This window comes from Sapajus apella, unplaced genomic scaffold (genome assembly GCF_009761245.1).
Source record: "Sapajus apella isolate SASKATOON/1434 unplaced genomic scaffold, GSC_monkey_1.0 scaffold5, whole genome shotgun sequence".
Classification (NCBI taxonomy): Eukaryota; Metazoa; Chordata; class Mammalia; order Primates; family Cebidae; genus Sapajus; species Sapajus apella.
Window position 1 is genome coordinate 44,305,281 of NW_022436945.1, and position 26,827 is coordinate 44,332,107.

General features: G+C 36.8%; 1 long non-coding RNA gene across 1 annotated transcript; it reads left to right on the forward strand.

Moving 5' to 3' along the window:
- The first annotated feature begins 13,436 nt into the window (after positions 1–13,436).
- Positions 13,437–22,739, forward strand: LOC116546189. The gene is made up of 3 exons (XR_004266619.1): positions 13,437–13,568; positions 20,078–20,082; positions 22,728–22,739. It is a non-coding gene; the product is annotated as an uncharacterized LOC116546189 (long non-coding RNA).
- The last annotated feature ends 4,088 nt before the right edge of the window (positions 22,740–26,827 follow it).

Genomic DNA, 26,827 nt, shown 5'->3' on the forward strand with positions numbered 1-26,827 from the left:
AGTAATTAAAATGCCATTTCTATTAAAATGGCAATTTAGACATGACTGAACAATCTATTATAAACCTCAATACATAAAGATTGTTCTTATATGACATAAAAGAAGTATTTGTAAGTGAGAAATTTTACTTTTTAAGCCATTTAAAACATGATATGCTAGTTTTGCATGTAGATATAAATGCAGATATGAACTGGAGCAGCTCCTGTTTCTAAACAGTCTGTCTCTGCCCAACATCACATAGCAACCCAAGGCAGTACTTAGAGCCATTGGTTAATTCTCTTCTTCTTTAGCTTCCTCTTAGGAAATGAAAATTTTCCTAAGGAGATTATCTATCTAATTTAACTGTTGTCAGTTCCCCCTGGAGTCAAATATAGATGCAATTTTTAAAAAGGCATTACTGTGAACAGAAGCAAAATGCATTACCCTTGGTTCTCAAACTTCAGTCTTATCAGAAGCCAAATGTTACATCCGAATCATGGTCCAAAACCCACAGGCATTTTTTCAAATATTCTCCAATTTTTGTATCTTGACATGGGTTTGAAGGTTATTGTGCCCATTATTCCAATTATTTATATTTACACTTGGGGTGGCGGTCAAGGACATGTAACTCATGATCAAGTTTACTTACTGAGAATACAATTAGACCCATGTCATCTGAACATTCAGCCTAATTTGATCTCCTCTTACAACTGGGAAGGTCAAACCAGGTATAAATGAAGACAATGGACAAAAGAAGAGCTTAAAAAGATGTACCTCTGTACATCATGAAAGCTAAAGTGGGAAAATTGTGATAGACCTCTAAGCACTTACATTGGGACATGGCCTGATTCTAACTATAATTGCCTCTGCATCAGCACAACTCATTGATTTAAAAAAAAAACTATTTGGCCATCTCATCAGCTGATTTTTGTGGCTGTTGTTGTTTTTATTGGTCTCTCTATATAACAACCTATGATTGGCTTGGCTGCTTTTGTATTTCTCATTGCATTGACCCCTAAGCTAACTAAATCATTTGGTCTTTTTGCTATGCTTCCGGAATAACTGGAATACTGCCTGTGAAAGATAAATAGCATTGTTAATCAACATCTATAAAGGATGCTTAACAAATGGCAATACAAAATGCCTAACAAGAAAATTTAGCTGCTTTTTTTCAATTTGCCATTACTCAGTATAATTCACGTAGAATAGCAAGATATTTCTAAGTAGTTTTCAGACTGCAGGGAAAAGTCAAGTCACTACGTGCAGCATGGTCATAGGGAATATATTGAAGAGAATCTTAGAGTGGAAATAATTTGGAATGGGCATGGCTTTCTGGAAAATGGAGGCCAACCAAATGGGTATTTAGCCTCAAGAATAATACAAGATGATACCAATACATTTAACGTATTTTTCTAACCTCTTATTCCTGAGAATTGCCTCCTTAACCCACAGGGATTAAGTGCTGTTATACTATGTGACAGTGTCATTTTGGCCACAATTAATCAGACAAGAGATAGGCTGCTGCCTCATGCTGAGCCAATCATAGTGTGTTTCTTGAGAATTCTGGACTGGGACTCACAGACACTGTGTGAGTCCCTTTGTCTATAGCTAGAATCATAAATTGTAAACTCAGAAACTGTGGGGTGCCCATCCTCAAGCATGAGAGTGGAGAGAGATGTGGACTATGGCATTTAAAAACTCAGACAGATATTTGGGAGAAACAGAGAAAACTATACGACATAAAATTCATCTTGGATTTTTTGTTCCTGGCTCCAAAACCTTGGAAATAGCAATTGCCTTTTCCATCCTTTTACTAATTTCTTCACTTTTTGCTAAAGTTTGCTCCAGGATAATTTTGAAAATCACACTGAATTTTTTTTCTTTTAATGTATACCATTATTCCTTTCATCAGACCATCAACATTTATTTAACACATGTGGCCAAATGCTTTACAAAGAAAGAATAAGTGAGCAAATTAAACCAGATGAGAAGGTCAATGAAATTAATGACTCTGGTTTATGTTGGAACTGTCAACAATAGACATTGTGTCCCGCTTTTTAAAACTCATTTTAATCCCAATGAATCATTCACAGTTTATTTTTTCTGCTTTAATATTTATTGACTATTTTATATAAACCAAAACCGCCTCCAGAGAAAGCACTTTGTCAGATGATTTCTGTTTATGCTTTATTTTTTAAAAATTAAAAAATAATTGACACATGTCTTCTAACTTTTAGCTCTTTGATAGCATTTCTTAGGAGTTTTTTTGTTTTGTTTTGAGATGGAGTCATACCTTGTCACCAGGCTGGAGTGCAGTGGTGTGATCTCGCCTCACTGCAATATCTGCCTCCCAGGTTCAAGCAATTCACCTACCTCAGCCTCCCAAATAGCCGGGATTACAGGTGTGCCCCACCACATTCAGCTAATTTTTGTGTTTGTTTTTTAGTAGAGACAGTGTTTCCCCATGTTTGCCAGGTTAGTCTCAATCTCTTGACCTTGTGATCCACCTGTCTCAGCCTCCCAAAGTGCTGGGATTACAGGCATGAGCCACCGTGACCGGCTGCGTTTCTTAGGAGATTTTTGTGCTACAAGATATTGCAGTCAATTTAAGGAAAAACAAGGATGAATAGTTTAAAATATCTGTCATTTATTTAGGCTCTTATGATCAAGTTATCAAGCAAATGGGTGGTTGTGTTAATAGAATATATAAAAACTGTCACTACAAATAAAAGAAAAATATTATTATTAACATTAATATTGGCAACAGTGGAATAATCATGGCAGTTGTTGCAGTACTAGTAGCAGAGTAGCTGACGTTTATGCCCATTCTGTATCTGAAACTCTACTACAACTTGTATGATTTTTCTCACTAACCTTCATAGCAGCTATGATAATAGTTATCATTTTACAGATGAGGAAACAGAAGCTTTGTGGCATTAATGTCCATTTAAAAAGATGTTTCAGATTCAATTATTTTAATTTTATATTTTGAGAAAATGTATTTTAATATGTGAGAATTATACTTTAAATTTGAAACATACCCATAATTTTCCTTTTAAGGCTTTCCCTCCTGTCACTTTCATCCTTATTAAAGCAGATCTTCTCTACATCTTCAAGGGTCTAATAAGGAATATGAAAAAGTAATTATTGCATCTTCCAACCAAAAGATTAAACCCAAGTGTGTGTCACAGTGATAGAGAGCTAAACATTATTGTCTGGGGCCAGAAGCACCTACATCTTTTGTTGTCCTTTCTTCATTATTTCATAACTTTTTTCTTTTTTTCTGATGTTAATTTTCTCCTCAAGGTATGACATCCTCTGAAATTTGAAAGTGAATGACGTTTTCCTCTAAGCTTAGTGTGGCTAGGTTGTTAAGATTATAAATGGATCTTCTCAGACACTCAAACATTGTTCACAAATTGGATTTTTGAAGTGTTAGCAATGTTGTCTTTGAGGGATTAATCTCTCCTTCAATAGAGGTGGGGAGGAGGAGGAGCAACCCAAGTGCAATGTTCGACAGACTTTATCACATTCAGTTTTTAAAGCTTGAGACCCCAAGTTATCTCTTCAGCAATTTTTCATCTTTTTATCTCATATTTCTGCTTTGCCAGCTACCTTACACATTTTTAGTGCATCGCCAGAATTTTGTGTATGCATCATCAATGTATTTTCATGTCAGTTCACCTTATTTCAAGGATTTAAAGGCAAGAGCCTCAGTAAAAACATTTTACTTCATGTAGCTTCACCTTGTAAAATCCAGGGGAATAAATGGAAAAAAATGTGTGAGTTTGAAAGCATTTCAATCAAAGACAGGGCTGCCCCTTTACTCTTCAAGAAAAGCCTCACCTTTACCAGAGGAGACAACCCTACCGTGGCATTTTGATCCAACGAAAGAAGTCTAGGAACACATTTTCTTCTTTCTTCACTCCTAGTTACCAACTAGAACTCCCAGGAAAATGTTTTGAAAAATTTGGTTTATATAACCCCTTCTCTGATGTAAGGGGATTGCTTCTGATGGGCAGAAACTTGTCAGAGATGTCAGATCTTGCAAGTAATTGGCAGGACACTTCATGGTGTCTTTCCATAAATATCTGAGAGCCCTGTTCAAATAGAACAGTCCAAATTTTCACTACAATTGTGTTTCTTTAGGGTATTTGCAAACTAACTACTTAGTCAAGTTTGTTACCACATGTTGAAGGCTAGCTCAATTAAATCCTCAGAAATAGAGAATCAAAGTATTGTAGACTAGAAGGACAGAGATACTATGACAGGTATGGATTTCACAAGAGTAATTTTTCAATTACTGGAAAATATTGTATGTATTATTATCTCATTAAATAAATATAAAATATTAAAGATTCTTCTAAGGAGATTAAGAAAAAGGAAAGAAATAGCAAGAGAATGTTCATATACACTTGAAAAACAGATAAAAACAGAATCGTAGCAAATCAATCCTTTGTTTCGAGAAAAAGTTTTCTCTGTTATAAAACACACTTTGTTAGGTGACTAACAAAGTTCCTTAAGATAACAAATATATATATATATATATATATATATATATATGTATTTGGAAAAATATTTCCCAAACAAAATCATATTTAAACAGGTTTAAAATCTGTTTAACAATGATAGTTTAGGCCAGGTGTGGTGGCTCACGCCTGTAATCCCAACACTTTGGGAGGCTGAGGCAGGTGAATCGCCTGAGATCAGGAGTTCAATACCAGCCTGGCCAAAATAGTAAAATCCTTTCTCTACTAAAAATACAAAAAATTACCTGGGCATGGTGACACATGCCTGTAATCCCACTCGGGGGGTGGAGACAGGAGAATCACTTGAATCTGGGAGGCAGAGGTTGCAGTAACCCGAGATGGAATCATTGCACTCCAGCCTGGGCGACAAGAGTGAGACTCTGTCTCAAAAAGAAGAAAAAAAAAATTGAGGTTTAAATAATTGTGGTGAACTTTGTGATTAAACAAATTAAAGTTTTGATGTGTAAATTTTACCTGTTAATAAAATCCAATACATACATAATTTAGGGTCTATATAATTTTGGTTTTAGATAACTAAAAATAATAAAAATCATCTATAATCACTGCTAAGTACATTTTGATTTACTTAATTTAATTTCAGTCATGTATATACATATGCTTATGAACACATATAAAGCCATGTAATAAAAATCACAACAGTTTTATATTTTTATTTGTTATATACATCATTTCAACTAGCATTACATTTGTAAGCATTTCTTCAAGTCATTAAAAAGTATTTTAAAACATAATGTTGAACTAATTTTATTTTATAGATGCAGCAGAACTAATTTAATAATGACTGTAGCATTCCTCCTATGGGTTCTTTTATTTTGTTGCATTTGTAAATAACCTGGAATAAACTGTCATACGTATATAATTTTTTGGCAATTACTACTTTAAAGTAGGTTTTTTGATGTAGAATTGGGATTACAAGATGTATTCATTTTTTAATTTTTGCAAATTTCGTGGGGTACAAGTACAATTGTATTACATACATAGATTTAGTAGTGATCAAGTCAGGGCTTTGAGGGTATCCGTCATCCAAATAACATACCTGATACCCATGTATTTATTTTTAAAACATTAGTTATACATTTAAATATTTTACAGAAAGTTTACAAAAATTTACATTTAAATTAGAAGTATTTTAATATTCACTATGATTTTTTAAATCAAGAATCTTCAATTTCATATAAGAATAATACGTTTTTATTTTCTATATAGTTCAACCAATCTTTTGTGAATATATACATGGTATAAATTAAATTTGAAATAGATAACTTTAATACAGTCTGCTTTCTATATTCCTTGAATTTTTTCAATATTTCTTCATGTTCTTGCTCATTCTTTTCTCCAGTGTTAATATTTTTGTTGTTATCACACAACTTTTTGGATGCTACTAATTGTAAGCTTTAAGTTTTTTTCAACACTAACACAGAAAACACACAAAAATACATACACGCATACACAAACTCAGATTTCGTGTCTTTGACTCAGTAACAATTTTTGGTTCTGTTGTTTATTTTCAAGGACATACTGTTTATCAGTCTTTGCTTAGTAACAGTTCTTTGTATGACTGTATCTCACTCATGTTTTGTGAATATATCACATCACAAAAACTGGAGGTACCTTATGCAAGTCTTCTTTTTGTAATATAATACACTCTTTTAAGAATTTTTTTTTTAAATAGATGCTCTTAGAGCAGCAGCCTCCAACCTTTTTGGCACCAGGGACTGGTTTTGTGTAAGACAATTTTTCCACGAACTGGGGGAGGGGGATGATTTTGGATGATTCAAGTGCATTACATTTATTATGCACTGTAGTCCCATCAGGGGGTGATGGGAGACAGTAACATATCAACAATGTATTACTTCGTCCTTACACTGCTATAAAGAACTTCCAGAGAATGGGTAATTTATAAAGGAAAGAGGTGCAACTGACTCACAGTACCACTTGGCTGGGAAGGCCTCAGGAATCTTACAGTCATAGCAGTTGGAGAACAAAACACGTAAGCCCACTTCATGTGATGGCAGGAAGGAGAAATTTCAAGCAAAGGGGGAAAGTCCTTCATAAAACCCTCAGATCTCATGAGAACTCACTCACTACCATTAGAACAGCAGCATAGAGGTAATGACCTCCATGGTTCAATCACATCTCACCAGGTCCCTTCTATGACACATGGGGATTATGGGAACTACATAACAAGATAAGATTTGGGTGGGGACACAGCCAAATCATATCAATCAGGCATTAGATTTTCATAAGGAGTGTGCAGCCTAGATCTCTTGCATGCACATTTCACAATAGGGTTTGCACTCCTGTGAGAATGTAATGCTGAAGCTGATCTAATGGGAGGTGGAGCTCAGGCAGTAATGTGTGCAATGGAAAGTGGCTGTTAATACAGATGGAGCTTCACCTGTTTACGTGCCGCTCACTTCCTGCTGTGTGGCCTGGTTCCTACAGGCCATGGACAGGTATCTGAACCCTGTCTGAAGGGATATAGAAGCCAAGCGGACACATTTGTTTCTTCTCACATTTGTAAAGCATATTTTGCATATATATTTAACAGCAAATAAGTTGCTAAGTAAAAATTGTTTCAAAATTTGGCCTGATGAACTTGGAAAACATGGGACTCTGATTAGGAAAAAATAATACTTTAATTTGGTTGGTGTCTGTAACCACAAACAAAGATATTGATATCAATCTGAGAATATACATGCATATGTATTTCTATATTTTCCTATAACAATTATACATGATTTATTTTTAAGTGACAAATGCATTTAGTATTTGTGTACTTGTTCTGTGCTGAAAATTCTTCTAACAGAAGTCCTATAAATGCTAATTCCTTTAATTCTTATAGTTGCAGGTAAATACTTTTGGTCTATTTCAGTTTGAAATTGAGGTGTGAAGAGGTTAAATAAGCTGCCCCAAATTAACATAGTTTTTAAGTAATGTGACAGGACAACAAGACAAGCTATTGGTTCCAGAATCTGATCTTAACTGTGTGATGCTACTTCTAGATAAGAATGGAAGCCATACAAATCTGAACATGTAAAACTAGACCTTCAATAACAGGTTCACTCATAAACCTGATGGTGTATGTAAATCCAATGTGTGTGTGTGTGTGTGTGTGTGTGTGTGTAGTTGTGTGTGTGTGGAGGGGTGTGGGTGTGTATGAAAGGATAGAGAAGGCCGGGCGCGGTGGCTCAAGCCTGTAATCCCAGCACTTTGGGAGGCCGAGGCGGGTGGATCACGAGGTCAAGAGATCGAGACCATCCTGGTCAACATGGTGAAACCCCGTCTCTACTAAAAATACAAAAAATTAGCTGGGCATGGTGGCGCGTGCCTGTAGTCCCAGCTACTCGGGAGGCTGAGGCAGGAGAATTGCCTGAACCCAGGAGGCGGAGATTGCGGTGAGCCGAGATCATGCCATTGCACACTCCAGCCTGCTGGGTAACATGAGGGAAACTCTGTCTCAAAAAAAAAAAAAAAAATGATAGAGCAATTTTATCTTTTATTAATTTACAATCAGTATGGCTACCAAAAGTTTAAAAATGTTTGATTCTAGTTTATTTTTGTGTAGGTATGGAATGTGTATGCCTGGACCTATGTGCTTCGTGTGTCTATTTATTTACAAACTAAGAGATAAAGAATTACATTTGCCAATTTGAGAAATGTTGGGGGTGGAGGGATTGATACAAAATTCTGGGTTTGAAAGAAGCAGGAAAGAGAAGTCAATCTTCAGAAAGTGAGACTGGACTGGTTTCAGAAGTATTCTTATTTGGAGGTTGCTAAAAACATAATTTGTTTATGCATTATTCATGCACTTGTATGCACATATACACGCCCATAGATTCACATTATACTGAAAGACTAGGGAGGAACTTAAGCCTTGTAAAACAAAACATGCTTATTTCTACAGTGTTATTCCGCTTCTGACAGATCACGTTTCTGAATGTTGAGTTTCTATAGCTGACTCAAACCTGCCGTTAAATTAAAGTATAAATGATGAATTCCAACTCCTAGCACTGCCATTGACCTAGAAGCATGCTTTCCTAAGATCCAAAACTCTTGTTCTCCCAAAACAGAACAATTCACCCCCAGGTATTATTTTAATGGCCTGAGGAAGCTAATTGTTTATCTTTCTAAATATGAGAAAGCAAACACTAAAATGGCAAAATTCGTGTTTACAAGGTCATGGTTGCTATTGTAGTCAAGGGCAACTGCTAGTAGCTTTTGATTTTCATCCCCTGTGCTAAAACAGATAATGAAATAGTAAGATGGAGGAATATTAATTTTTCCTTCTTTCTTCAAATAGTATTTAACCAACAAATATTGCATACATGGTGATTTTAAAATGATTATACTAATTATAATTGATATAAATAGTACATTTCAGTATTTTATATTTTGTATCACTTTTCAGGATATAGGGTTTTTTGAGTCTTTTAAGAAAGGCATGAAGAATATTTATTTTTTTACTTTGTTAAAAGATAACGGAATGATATATAGAGTTTAGTCATTTGTAGGACATAGTGAACAAGTAGTAGCCCAATTTGAAGTCACCTGTGTTAATGGGCAGTGTGTTTGAAAACTGTAGTGTATGTAAGAATCACCTAGAAACCTAGCTAAAACAGATTCCTGAGTCTCACCCCCGTAGACTGTGATTCAGTATATCAGAAATAGGACTAATATAGGCATTATCAAAGCTCCCAGGTGATGGTCACGCTGCTGCTCCACAGGTCATGCTTTGAGCAGCTGCTTCAGACAAATCTGTGATCTAATTCCAGCTTAACTAATTTTAATTGGCCTTTTTCTGTAAGTTATTTAAGCTTTCTAAGCCACATTCTCACGTTTACATTAAGGAAATTCACAGTTTTGTTGTGAAAACTAAATGAAAAAATATGTTTAAAATGTCTAGCCTGTCATAAGAGCTCATAATAAGTGCCCTAACTCCACTCTGCTCTCTGTGGAGCCATCCTGTGGAGCTTTATTGATCCCTCTGGTTCCTTTTTTCTTGAGATTGCCCCTGTATTCCCATTCTGATGGAATGGAGCAAACCTTAATGCTTCATTCTGACATCTTCCTGAGAAGGTATTGAGCTGAAAATTCAGCAGTTGAGAGAATTATTTATTATTAGAAATAAGTATTAAGTTCTTTTTATGACACTAGCTCCCTCCTAAGTTTTTAATACATTAATCATTTTAATGTATTTTTCAGAGTTATACCATAAAAATGACTCATTAATTCAGACCATTCTGAAATACTGAATGTGAGAATTTCAGAAAAGTCAAGGCTGAAATTGGGCTTTTCGCTATTTGTGGAAACAAATTTATTTTAGTGAATATATTGACATATGACTATAAAATAATTATAAGAAATTTATTTAAGTTGACCTAGTGAATTAAACCAAAGCACCTTAATATAAAGTTATTTGAATTCTACACATTTTATTTGGTTTGGTGTATTATGAGTATGAACTTAAGTTTAATAAAATGAATTTCCATAGTTTCAAAAAGTCGTCAAACTACTTCCAGATAGCATTTAAAGTAATTGTTTTTTAAATATAGCATTTTAAATTTTGGTGTTACCACTAATTTTGAATACATTTTATCAAGATATCTATCAGAATATGTGTGATAATGTAGAACCATATATTCAAATTAATGAATATTAATTATATCTTCAAAAAAGTGAGGTTAGAGATAAGTTCTTACACTTTGTAAAATTTCCTGAAAAGCAGAAGACATTGTTTTAAAATAGTGTTATTTAAATGACAATATCTGTAGCTTTCATTCTAGAAAGAAAAAAACAAAGGATGGCACAATTCAATGAAAACATTTTGGATTCTACATGATTTAAACCCAAACAATACATTTCAACATTTTCTCAGGCATAGAATATATAAACACATCATTTCAAATAATGTTAAATGTGGATTGTTTTCTAGTAAAGCCTTATTGATCTGAGTTAATGAATGTACTAGGAGATAAAGGAATGTGGAAAATACTTGAAGAGCTTTTTCAATTTTATCGCTGGAGAAGCAGCTTACTGTATTAACTCTCCTTTTTCTAATTTGCTCTTATCTCGTCATAGGTTTTAGACGTCATACATTTTACCTGGTCTCTAACTTACAATTTATCATTTTGTTTTTTTATCTTTGAATGCCTCCTATACAGCCTGGATGGTGCTGAAACTAACTACCCAATGCTTTAATTTCTCTGACTTGCCCTCGGGAAACTTCTCAAATTTGTTCTCATATTAGTTCCATTTAGCACAGTCCAGTATTTTCAGGACAAGAATATTGTTTTTATTATATCCTGCTCATGAAGGCAGGTGCTGAAAATTCTAAATTTAAGAGTGTGAATATCTCTTAATGGTAATAGAACAAAGTGAAATTCTGCATAACCAATGTTTTTGAAACTTCATGAAATATCTCTTATTGAAATGAAAACAGTGTCTAGAAATTCTCTGAAATCACCTCAATTTAAGACATAATTATAATTAGAAGATTGATTACTAGCTATACAAATGAAATAAAAAAATAAAAATGCAAACCAACTTCATTCACATATGATACTTAACCTAGATATCATCCGGTTCTTTCAGACCTTGAGAGATCTTGATAGCACCATTGTAAAACTCTGATTCCAGATCCTGGGAATCTGATTCCAGATCCTGGGAAAGTTCTTTTCCTGATTTTTTTGTTCATTGCCAGGTTACTTAATTATAGCCTCTGTTGCTTCCTAGAATTCTATGTGCATGTGACTTTTCCTTTTGCATTGCAATCTCTTGAATATCAAACTCACCACATGCCATACTAAAAAGTGTTACAATTTAAACAAAATATTTGTGATGCTTTTGGAATTCATGGAAAAGTTGAGGTTCATGAGAAGTAATATTTCTTGCAACGTAAGTCAGGTAGAACCAGTTTTCAATGCTTGTGACTAAAATAACCACATATTAGTTTTTAAAGCTACATATTAAAAACAATTCCAAATTTATGTATTTCTAAGGATATACATTATAAAATTTTAAAGTTTGCATATGTTGAGTGCCAGACACATGGAATAAACAAATATTGTTTTGCATTCTTAGGTAGAAGTTCCTAAAAGGAGAGAAATTTCAACTATTTTTCCTAGAAGTGGAGAGGACATACTATTTAATGATATTATGGTGGCTTTGCATTGAAATCTGTCAAGCTGACTACGCTGAGATTATTTTCCAAAATTTTCTTTCATGTTACACTGGGACACAATAGAAATTCTTGTGTGAGTTTTGGGGGGCAGAAGTGATACTCATACTCCAAAGGTTCCAGGCACAAAGTTTCAATTAGCCCTCATGGGTTCCAGCACATGCTTCTGGGTTCTAATATGTTCTTGCTTTCCACTACTTTAATCCTTCTTTCTTTCCAAACTGCCTGATTGTAGACTTCAGTTCCAACATCATACTCAGAGTCAGTAGCTTTACAGAGACCACTTAACTAACTCCCAATATTGCATGTATAAAAATATAATAGGTCTCTTACTATATTATATGCATGAAAACTTGCTTAGGTTTAAGGCATTGGTGTTAATGTTTGCAGTAGAAAAGTGGGGACTGGTAGTACATGGCATGCATGGCCTATAGTTAAATTATCACCACTAAATACTTCAAATGAATTGCATATAAGGCAATGGGTGATATATTCTGTTATGATATGGCTATGTATCCACCCAAATCTCATCTTGAACTGTAGCTTCAATAATTCCCACATGTCATGAGAGGAAACTGGTTGGAGATAATTGAATCATGGTGGTGAGTTTTTCCCATGCTGTTCTTCTGCTAGTGAATAAGTCTTATGAGATCTGATGGTTTTGTAAAGGGGAGTTTTCCTGCACACTCTCTCTTTGCCTGACACTATGTAAGATGTGACTTTGCTCCTCCTTCATCTTACACCATGATCGTGAGGCTTCTCCATCTATTTGGAACTGTGGGTTAATTAAACCTTTTTCCTTTATAAATTACCCAGTCTTTGGTATATCTTTATTAGCATCATGAGAATGAATTAATACAGTAAATTGGTGCCAGGTAGTGGGGTACTGCTGTAAAGTTACCTGCAAATGTGGAAACAACTTTGGAACTCGGTAACAGGCAGAGGTTAAAACAGTCTGGAGAGCTCAGGAGAAGATAAGAAAATGTGGAAAAGTTTGGAACTTCCTAGAGACTTGGAGGGCTCAGAAAACAGAAATACGTGGGGGAGTTTGGAACTTTGTAGAGACTTGTTGAATGGCTTTGATCAAATTGTTGATATTGATATGGACAATAAAGTACAGGCTGAGTTGGTCTCAGATGGCATATTAGTTCATTTTCACCATGCTGATAAAGATATACATGAAACTGGGAACAAAAGGAGGTTGACTTACAGCTTCACGTGGCTGGGGAGACCTCAGAATCATGGCAGGAGGTGAAAGGCACTTCTTACATGCTGGTGGCAAGAGAAAATGAGGAAGAAGCAAAGAAGAACCCCCTGATAAACCCCATCAAATCTTATGATACTTATTCACCATCATGAGAATAGCATGGGAAAGACTGATCCCATGGTTCAGTTACCTCCCCCTGGGTTCCTCCTGCAACATGTGGGAATTGTGGGAGATACAATTCAAGTTGAGATTTCGGTGGGGACACAGCCAAACCACATCAGATGGAGATGAGAAACTTATCAGTAACTGGAGTAAAGAGACTGGCAGCACTTTGCCCCTCCTCTATAGATCTGTGGAACTTTGAACATCACAGGCCTGAAGGCATAGGAGGAGAAAATGAGTTCATGGGTTGGGTACAGAGTTCCCCTGTTCTATGCAGCTTCAGCTGTTTCAGCTCCAGCTGTGGCTAAATGGGGCCAATGTACATCTCTGGCTGTTGCTTCAGATGGTACAAGCTCCAGGTCTTGGTGGCTTACACATGGTGTTAGAACTGTGGGTACACAGAAGTTAAGAATTGAGGTTAAGGAACCTCCACCTAGATTTCAGAGGATGTATGAAAAGGCCTGGATATCAAGGCAAGTTTGCTGCAAGGGTATGGCCATGATGGTTCTTTTCATGATGAAATTTCATCTTTTCATGATGAAAAGGATGTATGAAAGGGTGAAATTAAAGCAGTATGGAAGAGAAATGTGGGGTTAGAGTGCCCACACAGAGTCCCCACTGGTGGAGCTATGAGAAGAGGATCATCATCCTTCAAAACCCAGAATTGTACATCTATTGACACTTTGCATTGTGTGCCTGGAAAAGTCACAGACACTAGATGCCAGACTGTGAGAGCAGCCAGGAAGAGAGCCATACCCTGCAAAGTCACAGGTGCAAAGCTGCTCAAGGCTGTTGGAGCCTACCTCTTGCATCAATGTGACCTGGATGTGAGACATGTAGTTAAAGGAAATCATCTTAATGATTGCCCTATTGGATTTTGCACTTGTGTGGGGCCTGTAGCCCCTTTGTTTTGGCCAATTTCTCCCATTTGGAGTGTGTATATTTGCCCAATGTCTTTATGTCCATTGTATTTGGGAAGTAATTAACTTGATTTTGAGTTTACAGGCTCATGGGCAGAAAGGACTTGCCTTCTCTCAGGTAAGACTTTGTACTGCAGACTTTTGAGTTAATGCTGAAATGAGTTAAGACTTTGGGGGACTGTTGGGAAAGCAGGACTGGTTCTGAAATGTGAAGACATTAGATTTGGGAGGGGCCACGTTGGAGTGATATGATTTGGGTTTGTCCCCACCCAAATTTCATCTTGAATTGTAGCTCCCCTAATTCCCATGTGTCATGGGAGGGGCCCAGTGGGGTGATTGAACCATGGGGGTGGTTTTCTCCATGCTGTTCTTGTGATAGTGTTAAGTCTCACAAGATCTGATTGTTTAATAAAGCAGAGTTCCCCTGCACATGCTTTTTTTGCCTACCAACATGTAAGACATGACTTCGTTCCTTCTCACCTTCCACCATGATTATGAGGCCTCCCTGCTATGTGGAACTGTGAGTCAAACCTCTTTTCCTGTAAATTACCCAGTCTTAGGTATGTCTTTATTAGCAGCATAATAAAGGACTAATAAATATTCTCTACCATAGAACATGTAAGTGGAAAGTAAGAGTGATGTGGAGTCATCACAAAATCCTTAGCGTGTCACTTTACCAGTCAGAAACCTCTGTGGCTGGTGGCAAGTTCCGACTAAGTATTGGTCATGCTCAGTGGGCTCGTTATAACAGCAGACTGTGCTCAGCTCATGCTACTGGACTGGATCTCACATTTGTCAAGTGTGAGCCAGGCATGGAGAGGCAAAGTACATGTAAGCAAGTGAGCATGGAGTACCTAACAGCCACCACACAGTTAGGTACACTGGTACCTGCAGTGAGGCAGGAGATGCTGACACAGGTGCTAGCTCTGTGCAAGGCTGCCGTGTACAAAATGTACTGCATGTGACTTCTGCTACAGGCACTTGCATCTCAATGAGGGGAACGCAGTGGCATTCAGAAGCTTGGTGACACCAGGAACTGCAGAACCCCGAAGAGAGTGTCACAGCCCTGGCTCAGGGAGCGCTTAGATCTGGGATCCTCAAAGGGCTACAGTTCTCTCCTTCTTGTTGCCCATACCTGCAATGTGATAAGCAGTGTGGGGGAGAAGGTGGCATGTCTTAAACCTGTTTGTGTTATTGCTCTTTTAGTCCTGCCATTTGGTAGGTCCTGAGTGCTTGTCCCGTATCCAGAAAGAACGAGGTATGCAGACAACTAGAGGGTGCGCAAGGTAGAGAGGAGTTTCATTGAACAGCCTAATAGTTCTCAGGATACCTGAAGTGGCTAGGTCCCTTCCACAGGGACGTTATCTTGACATCTGTGAAGCCCTCATTGGAAAGAAGATCCAGAGTGTGTAGCTCCTATCCACAGGCAGATTGTTCCATCATCTAGACAGAATCTGGCTGAGTCTGAGGTTTTTATGGACTTCAGAGGGGAGGAAGTACATGCTGATTGATTAACAGGTGGCCATGGGTGGGCCCAGAAAAAGCACCATAAGTTCTCACTCTAGCCTGTGGAGGTGAACGCCCAGTCCCCAGGCTTCACTGGCTTCATGGGAACCCAACCCTTTCTGCTCAGGAGCCTGTCTGCCTCCTGCCTCCATCAACCTGCAGTCCACAATGTCCAGGTTGTTCATACCAAGTGGTGCCTGCAGACCCACATCAAACTGGCCTTAGCCCCACCTCAGTCTCCCTCCAATGCTTGTTGGTGTCCAAAGTCTGGAGGGGTCTAAGATGGCAGGAGGGTGGTGTGTCAACATTGCCCCAAGAGTGTGCACACCCAGCCAGGTCATGACAGTGCCTGAGCTCAGCCTGAACTTTGCTCCAAAATCAGAGCAGGCATCAGGAGTGGGGAAAGGCCAGGCAGTGGGAGCAGGCACTTCTAAGCCTGCAGGGGCAGGGAGCTTCCCATGTCCCCAAGACAACAGGGATGCCTGGGTCTGCAGCCACAACTGGGCAGCTGCAGCTGTGCCTGGGAGGGTGGGGCTCTGCTCCTACAACTCCTAAGAGGGCAGGGCTCCCACCAGCTCATTGAGTGCCCTGCCCTGACTGCACCTCCCCCATTGTAGTTGGCATCATGGCAGTAGTAACTCCAGACAGCCTGCTGCTCCCATCCAAAGTTAATTGGTTGTTTCTGCCCCAGAGAATTTATGGAAATAAAATGTTAATGTCAGGGCTTGCAGATTTCAACTCAAGGAGCCTGAAAGCATCTATGAGTGTCCTGAAGCTAATTCTTATCTTCTGTGTCAGTAGAGGTGATATTTTGAGAAGAAAACTCAATAGCTAGTCCTGGAGACTAGAATAATACTGCAAATTAAATTCACAATTTTTAATAAAGCTAGAGAAATAATTAGAAAGAAATCCAAAACTAAAATTTGGGATGAGGACATCTGAACAGATTCCAGTGAAGCTGGGGACCTTGAAAACCAAATTTTTTCTGGGCCTTATTTGCCTGTAGAATCAGCCCTTCCATCTTGGCTGATAAGAATAGTCTGCCCTTGAACTGTAACTTATTCCTGTGAAGCAGTTGCCTTACAAGATATTGCTGATTTCTCTTCAAGGTCTTTTGCTACCATCCTCTTGGTGTCTAGATACTTCCTCAGATTCAGCTTTCATCGGGTCCCAAAAGATCTAAGATACAATATGGAATCCATGAGGAATTATACTGCACACTAAAATAAGTGCATGGTTTTCAAATACTTATCAACATATCCTGGGGAATGTGTGTGGGAATACATGATAAGGGAAAGAGATTAAGATTGAAAGTACATACAGTTGAATTCCAGAATTAGTCTTTTAGCTTGAGAAGCTAATAATGGTTCAAAATAGTTTGCTTGGTTGGTTGACTGCAGTAAGGATTTGCAGGGGCCTATACTCAATTAAGTCAAATGTCAAAACTTCTTTTTTATAATATAGATCAATTAAGGTATTCAAAGTTTTATGAAATTGCAATGACAAAGTTTTATCACATGAGACTCACTAATTGTGAAATACAATATACAAAATGAATTCACTCTGATTCAGAGCTCCAACACGAAGCCAGGAAGTCGTTCTGGGATCTACCTCCACGGCTTATAATCTTGCAAAACAGAAACTTGACATGAACTTCTAAACTGGGCCAAGCCACTGCTTCCACAACATCCTGGAAAACAGATGAATTTCAAATTTCAGCAGTGCTGCAACTCTTGAATAGCAACAACCAATCCTATGGCTCATATACTAAGCCAGCCATCTCCACCAGTAATTCTTTTTTTTTTTTTTTTTGAAACAAAGTCTTGCTTTGGAGTGAGTGCAGTGGTACGATCTCAGATCACTGCAACCTCCATCTCCCAGGTTCAAGTGATTCTCTTGCCTCAGCCTCCTGAGTACCTGGGATTACAGGGATGTGCCACTACATCTGGATAATTGTTGTATGTTTAGTAGAGATGAGGTTTCACTATGTTGGCCAGACTAGTCTCAAATTGTAGGGATTATAGTCCTGAGCCACCATACCCAGCTCTACCAACAATTTTTTCAAAACAAATTCTGTAATTACCTTTTTAGAAATTCCTCTCTCTGAAACACAATTTGGCTAGAAGTCAAATGACTCCAGAATTTGCAACTGCTAAGACTCCAATAAGTACTTTGTCTTACTTCTTTGTAGCTGGTCTTTTGCCTCTTCTATCTATCTTGACATAATCTATCTCTGTGAGAGTCTAGAGAATGTATCCTTCGCCACAACAATAATAAATAAATTTGTGAGAAAATCCTTATCTTCCTTCAAGAGCTCTGTGGTCACTCTTCTCTGTAGGTCAGAATTTAGAGTAGGAACTTCTACCATTTAACTGGGATACCTATATGAATTGAGGATAACAGAATCCCAGTTTGCTGGGGCAAAATGGCAGCAGTTAATCATCACAGACAGGATGATTATAGTTATTGTAATAGACAGTAGAATGAAAGCAGTAATCAGAATAGTCTGAACTGTGGAGACATTTGGTGTTTGCTAGTTGATTATGGTATTTCTAGAGTAAAATAGATGGGCAAAAAATTAAAGTGTTGCTTGATCTGTATAAATGGGACACCTCTAGGTCTAGTGAACAGAATTCTGACTTGATTAACCAAAGCCAAGAGCCATGGTCCCTCGTTCATTCAACTCCCTTATCTCAACCAATTCATGGACCCAGAGCTCCTTCAATCAAGTGATTCGCAGGCTTCATGAGGAAGAATCTTCACTCACTGCCAAATATTTATAGTGTTAATATTATTCCTTGCCTTTCCTAAAGAGAACTGCAGCCATTATGCAGAATGACAGTGAATTGAGGAAGGGGGAATACCAAGACATTTAACCAGACACTGGATCTGAACTGAAACTAAGTTATATAGTCACTTAGTCACTGTAGTTAAACATAGCCAACACAGAAGATAGTGTAATGTGGTTGAGGAAGTTCTGATCCCAGTAGGTCCTTGAACCAAATCTATGGTTATTTCTCCAGTTCTAGAATGTGTGATGTGTAATTGAAATAGACACAGTTAACATCTCTCTACACTGGATTCCTACTTATAAAGTAAGAGCTATTTTGTTGCAAAGACCAAGTAGAAACCACAAGAATTACCTCTGTACATGGATATAATAAGCTAAAATAAAAACAATATCCCATTTCTAGGGATATTTGCAAATATCCCATTTGTAAAGACTGATGACATCATAAAAACTTGGGAAAGGCAGAGTGGTGATTTCTACCATCAAAGAGAAATAGTCAGACACTAGTTAAAAGCCTAGTTTACCCGGTTTATTCAGTGATAGCTACTATAGAAGGGAAGTAAATCCAATGTAAATGGGGCTTATCTTTGCCAAAATGAAAGGCAGGAGATATTGTTTCATTTTTATTTGTATCTTTTGAGGTGAGATCTCACTGTTAAATGAGGAGGCGTGCTAAGGGAAAGGCATTGAAGGACTCTAAGGAAGGGATTGGTCCATGTGAACAGGGCATCTGGGTTTGCCAATTGGCGCCTATCTAGAGGAGAAACACACTTTGCATTTCTCTTCTCTTAGCTTTATGATAGAGGGGAAGTTGAAGCAAGCCAACCTTCAAATTAGGCCCTTAACTTTTTATAAAAACTGGAGGGGACAGCTGTCTCTGTGAATGTCTGCATTTCAAATAGACAACCCCTAAGTTCTTGGGGAAACAGTTGTGAGTGGTTGAAAATTAACCTCTCAAAAGGTCAGAGGAAGGATTTATAACTGCAACCTTCTTAAAGTAATTGCTCTAAGAGGGACCTGAGGACCCCATCGACCTATTATCAGGTTTTGACTGTAATAAATAGTAAATTCTCCTGTAGGCATTGAGGCATTGAACTTTCTCAGGCAGGCATTTTAAGGAAACCTGGGGTTGGTCTAAGGGCATGGCGTTAAGCTGCTGGTAGCCATACTCAAGTTTGGTCAAGTCTCAGGGCAGGGATTTGGATGGAGTTGTTACATGAGAGTTTTTGCAGTTTTCAATACTACATTTCCCTTTAACCCACCAATTTATCCTATGTAGAAGATACATGAATCCTGAAGAATGACAATGGGTTACTATAAATTTGATCAGGTACCTGACTCCTATTAACAGTTGCTGTACCAAATGAGATTTTGGTGCAAGGGCAAATAAATACATCTCCTGGCTCCTGATATGCAGTTATTAATTGGACAAATTTTACTTCTCTACATATTGTATTGATTCTCTGTTGCTGCTATAACAAGTTACCATGAATTTAGTGGGTTAAAACAACACAAATGTATTATTTTATAGTTCTCAGGGTCAAAGTTCGGAAAGATTTTGAGTAGATTCTGTAATAATCCTTTTGGGAGACCTTATTGAGGATGAGTGTTATGATATTGTGAAATATACGTTTGAGCTTTGTCTCAGTTTCCTGGCATACAACTCCTGAAATCCTTGGAATTTTCTAAATGAGAAGCATATTTTTGTATGCTAATAAGTTGACTGATAATGGCAGCCTCTAGGTAGCTTCAGGTTGGGGTCTGGTCACTGGAAACACCAAGGCAGGGTTAGAGGATTGGGACTTTCAGCCTCAACTCCAATCTCTGGGGAGAGAACAGAGCTTGAAGGTTAAACCTCACCAAAGGCCAATGATATAATCAATAAATCCTTCATAAAAACCCAAAAGGACAGAGTTCAGATGAGCATAAAAATAGCTGAATACTTTCAGAGGTTCCTGAAAATGGCATGAATGTTCTGTGGCCCATCTCCCATTTGTCACCATATGCATCTCTTCATCTATATCCTTGGTAATATCCTTTACAACAAACTAGTAAGTGTTAGTAAAGGTTGTTTAAGTTTTGTGAGCCAATTTAGCAAATTAATTGAACCTGAGGAAGGAGTTGAGAGAACCTCAATTTACAGTCAGTAGGTCAGAGGCACGGGTAAAACAACCTGGGGTTTGCAACTCACAGTAGAAATGGGGCACAGTCTTATTGTTACTGGAAAGGGGCCTGAACCAGACCCTAAGAAAGGGTTCTTGGATCTTGCACAAGAAAGAATTCGGGGCAAGTCCATAAAGTGAAAGCAAGTTTGCTAATGAAGTAAAGGAATAAAAGAATGGCTACTTTATAGACAGAGCAGCCCCAAGGGCTGTTGGTTGCCCATTTTTATGGTTATTTCTTGACGAAATGCTAAACAAGGGGTGGATTTTTCATGTTTTCCCTTTTTGGACCATATAGGGTAACTTTCTGATGCTGGTGGGAGTGTAGCAGTGAGGTCAACCAGAAGTCACTCTGGTAGCTATCTTAATTTTGGTGGGTTTTGGCCAGTTTTTTACTGCAATTTGTTTTATCACCAAGGTCTTCATGACCTGTATCTTGTGCTGACCTCCTACCTCATCCTGTTACTTAGAATGCTTAGGATAATATTCTGGAAGTCCAACCCAGTAGGTCTCAGCCTCATTTTACCCAGTCCCTATTTAAGATGAAGTTGCTCTGGTTCAAAAGCCTCTGACATTATGAGACTGATGCTATCCCCAGGTAGATAGTGTCAGGTGAATTAGAGCATATCTAGCTGGTATCCTCTGCAGAAGTGATTATTTGTTGGTGGTAGAAACCCCCACAAACTTCTTGGTGGAGATCAGAAGTCACAGAAGTCTTCTGTGTTGATTGTTGTGTTGTGAGAACAGAGGAAAAACCATTTGTTTTTCCTACCGATGTGTATTTTGCATATGAAAGGGCATGGATGATTAGAGACTAGAGATTGAACTACAGTCAACAGCCTCCCAGATGGCCTCTAGTGATCCCTACCTTTTGATATCTATGTCTTTGTCTAATAACCTCTACTTGAGAGGTGACTTGATTTTATGATGTTTTTCTTATGAATATAATATGGCATAAGTAATGTCACTTTTGAGATTAGGTTATAAAAAGATCACTTTTAAAATCTTGAGTGTTCTCTCCATCCACCTCACCCAGGTCACTCATCCTAGGGAAAGCCAGATACGTTGTCCTGATGGCACTTGGGAAGTCCAAGGAGAGGCCTGCGTGGCAAGAGATTAAAGTCTTTGGCTGACATCGGTGAGGAACCGAGGTCTGTTCACAACCATATTGATGAAAGTGAAAGCATCTACTCCACAGTCAAGCATTCAGATGAGTCTGTAATTCTAGTCTAAATCTTAAAGAGATTTTTGAGCCAGCACTGCTAAGCTACACTGCTCTCACATTCCTGACCCAGAGAACCCATGAGGCTATAAATATTTGTTGTTGTAAACTGCTATGTTTGGGGGTAATTTGTCATACAGCAATAGATAACTAGTATAAATCCTCTGACGAATAAGCAATATTTTCATTCTATCTATATAGATTCCATGTAGTCACAGTGGAATAGAACCAATCTCAAATGTGGCAATCAAATAAAAAAGCAACCAAAGGAAACAGTAGATGATAACGTGGATCGTGTTAAGAAGATAGAAGCTCAGTCCATCATTATTCCTTTTAACCATATTAGGTCGAATTTTTTTTTTTTTTTCTGAATGAATTCCTATTCAGGTATAACTACAATGACTTCTCCATCCATAACTTATTGCCAGAAGTGTATAAAAAAATTTTTGTGTGGAAAAAAATATATCCAGATAATAACTAAATATGACAATTTTGCATCATTTTCTTTAATTTTGAAAACCTAGTTTTATTTTAATAATATTGTTCCCTCTATATCTTTATTTTCAGTCCCAGATGTCACTACTTCCTCCTATTTTACAAGCACTTATTTCTTTCTTTAAATATTTTTCCTATTATTTAATTATTTTTTAAAATAAGTCTTCCAATAAATGATATGACATGGGTTTGCACGCATTGGAATTTCATTCTGTAAATAACTATGTGCACTGTTCATAGGTCAATTTTAATTTACTCAAGTTAGTGGCACAACAAATAATTCAATTTTAAAGTACTAGGATAAAAGAACACAATACATACGTGTATGTATTACATATATATTATGTGTATAGTTGTATAGTATATGCATTATGTATATAACATATATGAAAACCTAGAGAAAACAATTTCCATATCAGTCTAAAAAGATAACTTATCAGTCTAAACAGTTAAATTTCTTTAGAAAATATTATTTAACACGTTGTAAAATGTCTGTTATGTGCCAGACACTTTAGAGGGCTTCTACGCAACAATGAACAAAGCAGTGATTGAGTCCCTCATGGAGTTTACATTCTAACAAAGAAAGATTAGGCTAAATAATAATTCGAGTAATCAAGTAAGTATAGTATAAGTTATGGGAAAAATGGAACCAGAAAAACTAGGTCAAATAGGGTGACAAACTATGATTTTTAAAGAGGTCATTGGGAAAGGGGACATTGCATAAAGACGGAGAGGGTTTGAGGAGGAGCACTATCTACATAACAGCATAAAGAGCATTTCAGGCAGAGGGAGTGGCCATTGCAAATGCTCTAAAGCTGTAGCAGTCCTGGGATATTCATGGAATTGTAAGGCAGGAAACCTCAAAAATCCTGCAGGCCTTCTGAGACCATTCTGAGGACTTTGGCTTTTATTCTATGTAAAAAAACTTTATACATGACTGTTATATTATCTGATGGTAGTTTCCAAAGAATTATGACTTCTGCCACTTTGAGAATAAACTGAAAGGGGAGTGGTAAATTTGAAGTGGGGATACTTCTCAGAATTATGACTATATCTTACAATAATTCTGCTAAAGTAATATTAACAGTCACTATGGAACTAGAATTGAAAGCAGTAAGAAGAAGGTGGATTCTGGATACATTCAAAGAAAAAGTTTTTTGGAAAGACATTGGGTGTAAGAGAGAGGCAAAAATACAATATAACTTTAAAATTTGGAGACAGAGCAAGTGAAGGATGAAATTACTATCACGTGAGATGTGTTTATCAGGGTAGTATTAGAAGGGAAATGAGAAATTCAGTTCCAGACATGTTGAGATTAAAATATTTTTAGACAAATGAAATTGCCAATTTGTCATGTCAATTTGGATATGTTTCAAGGGTTCAACAAACAAGCCATAATAGATTAATAAACTCAGAACTTTGGGACAGTTGAATAATATTTAAAACTGTGAAACTACAGAATAATATCATTGAGAAAATGAGTTCAGATGTAGAGAAGATGACCAAAGAATGAGCCCAGGGGCTTCTAGCACTGACGTGCAGGGAATAAAGGGTATCCTAAAGTATAAATTGAAAGTAATAAGTAGTAAAATAGACCAGTGAGAAGCTGCTGAGTTGTGATCAAAAAAGTAAACCTGTGGGACCAAGAAGATCAGAGTATCAGAAAACTCAAATAATGTGGAAATTCTGGAATGAAAACAAACATTCTGGGTTTTTTTCTTTTTTCTTTTTTTTTTTCCTGGGGAACCAGTTGCCTTTTTTTATTTTCTGGGAAATTTGTCAGCTGGATTAACAAAATCATACCTGCTGGGGTGGGTGACACCTTAGGCTGCCATGCACTTCACCCCAAGAAGAGATCACCCAAAGCCGTCACCGAGCTGGCAAGCAAGGACAAAGGGACAGCTACTCAGACTCAAGCCCCATTAACAGTACAAGACAGAACAAACTGAATTTAAGGCTTCTCTTATTTCTGTAACACTTTAACTTTTCAGAGACATTCACATTCAATTTCACTGTGTGCTCAAATGACCCTTGACATTTCCGTCATCATCCACATCTCTGTGATGAAAAATCTGTGAATAAAATGTTAGGTCACTTGCAAAAAGTCAAAGCTCATGTGGCAGAGTTGAGAATAAACTCGAGCAGAGGCATTTCATTCTACTTCTAGGATTTTATTTTCTTGTTCTGTCCTATTTTCAAACTACATAGATGTTCATTTGTTGGGTTCCTGTAGCCAACTCTAATTTTCCAGTCTTTGCTCAATATTCTTTCTGTCCCAAAAAAGAAAAGTTGCTCTTTCTTCTGACAAGATGGCATGCTGCCATTACAACATCCTCTAATAAACAAACACATCTATTCAATGTCACAACAAATTAGAAAGTACTTATTTCTGTTCAGTGAGCTTGAATGAAATCAATAATCACTGGGGAGTTGCCACTATAATTCATTAGAGCCATTCACTGGCCCTCAGTAATCAGCTCAGAGAATGGAGCCAAACTCTGACTTATCTAGGGAGAGGAAGTTAGGATCAAATGTCTCAGCTCAAATGAAAATAATATCTAATAATCATTACATTACACACTTTTAGACGTCAAAGTAAACTTCTTTCTAAATAATGGAAGAAATGAATTTGGAATCACCTACAAATTTTATTATTTAAAAACTAAATTACAAAGCCATAATCTAAAAGAAATGATAGAAATGATTTTTTTTTTGTAAATTATATTCTGATACTCTGATCTTGGTCCCCCAAGTTTATTTTATTAAACAAAACTCAGCAGCTTCTCACTGGTCAATTTTACTACTTATTGCTTTCCATTTATGTTTTAGAATATTCATTTTTTTCCTCTACTTCCATATTAGAAGTTCCCAGGCTCATTTTTGGTTATCTTATTTTCTCTATATCTAAACTTATTTTCTCAGTGATATTATTCTGACAGTTTCACAATTTTAAATATTATTCAACTGTGAAAAAATTCTGAATTTATCAGTCTATTCTGGATTGTTGCTGATCTTTTGACTCATACCCAAATTGACATGACAAATTGGCAAATTGGCAGTTTCATTTGTATCTCTAAAAATATTGCAATATTGACATGTCTGGACTGCTACCTTACAATGTACACAAAAGTCAACTCTGTATTAAAGATGTAAACATAAGCCTTGATAACATAAAATTTCTAGAAGAAAACATAGGGAAAAAAGCTCCTTGTTATTGATCTTGTCAATCTTTCTTTGGATATCACACCAGAGCTCAGGCAATAAAAGCACAATTAAGCTAGTGGTAATACACCAAATTAAAAAGTTTCCGCACAGCAAAGGAAACAATCAACAAAATTAAAAGGGAGCATACTGATTGAGAAAAGTACTGGCAAATTGTATATCTGATCAATGTTTAATATCCAGAATTTATAAGGAACCCATACAACTCAACAGCAAGAAATAAACAAATAATCAACTTTTAAAAAAATTGGTCAAAGGACCTAAGTTAACATTCCTCTGAAGAAGACATAAACATGGCCAACAGGTATATGAAAACATGTTCAACATCACTAATAATTAGGAAAACGCAAATCAAATCATAATAAAATGTTACCTCACACCTGTTTAGGATGGCTATTACACAAAAGGCCAGAGTTAACAAGTGTTGGTGAGAATGTAAAGAAAAGAGAACCCCTGCACACTGCTATTGAGTGTGTAAATTGTAAACTGTTACAGACATTATCAAAACACTATAAAAGTTTCCACAAAAATGTAATAGATTTTTAAAGTTGACATTTATTGTAACAACAACAAAAGTATATAGAGAAACATGAGTAATTATAGGTCTTCTGAACTCAATCCAAAATTTCCAATTTATATTTCTTGAGAAAACCAATGTTACATAATTATAAATTATAGTATTGTCTTAAACATTTTAATATCTCTAAACTGCACATACATGCACACATACACATATACAGGAATTCTGTCTTTTGATTAAAATCAGTTTGGTTCAGAAGGATACATTCCAAGAGTCAACCATTTTTGTTCAAAGAAATAGGATCATAACATTTAGGTTTAACATACTCTCAAATAATAGGTCTTTTGGTGTCGTCTAGCAAAATCTCACTGAGAAAATCGAAATGTGTTATCACTGCCAATCCAGGGGAGTCAGAAAAGTGTCTGTATCATGCATCCAAATACGCAGGTATCTGCCACCATGTGTATAAACATTTGAATAATTGGTAAACCGTATATAAACCAAGAAATAACCCATGTGAAGGCAATGTTTAATGATTAAACTTTGACTTTCCTTAAAATTGTCCAGACTATTTTATAAACCAATAATTTATTTATTCTTGATTTGCCCTATTTTCCTCTTGCATATATTGTCATAATTGTACATAAAATTTATTTAAACATCATCAGGGACATTTTGAGATATATATACATTTTTAAAATTCTAGTTGACTTTAAATTTAGGGGGTACATTTGAGCTTAAATTGATCCTATCACCTAGATAGTGAACATGGTACCCAATAGAAAGTGTTTCAGCCCTTCCCCTCTCTATTCCTCCATTCTTTGGGATTACCCAGTGGGTACACTTTATGTCTATGTGTACTGAAGATTTAGTTCCCAGTAATAAGTGAAAAAGTAATACATGGTTTTCAG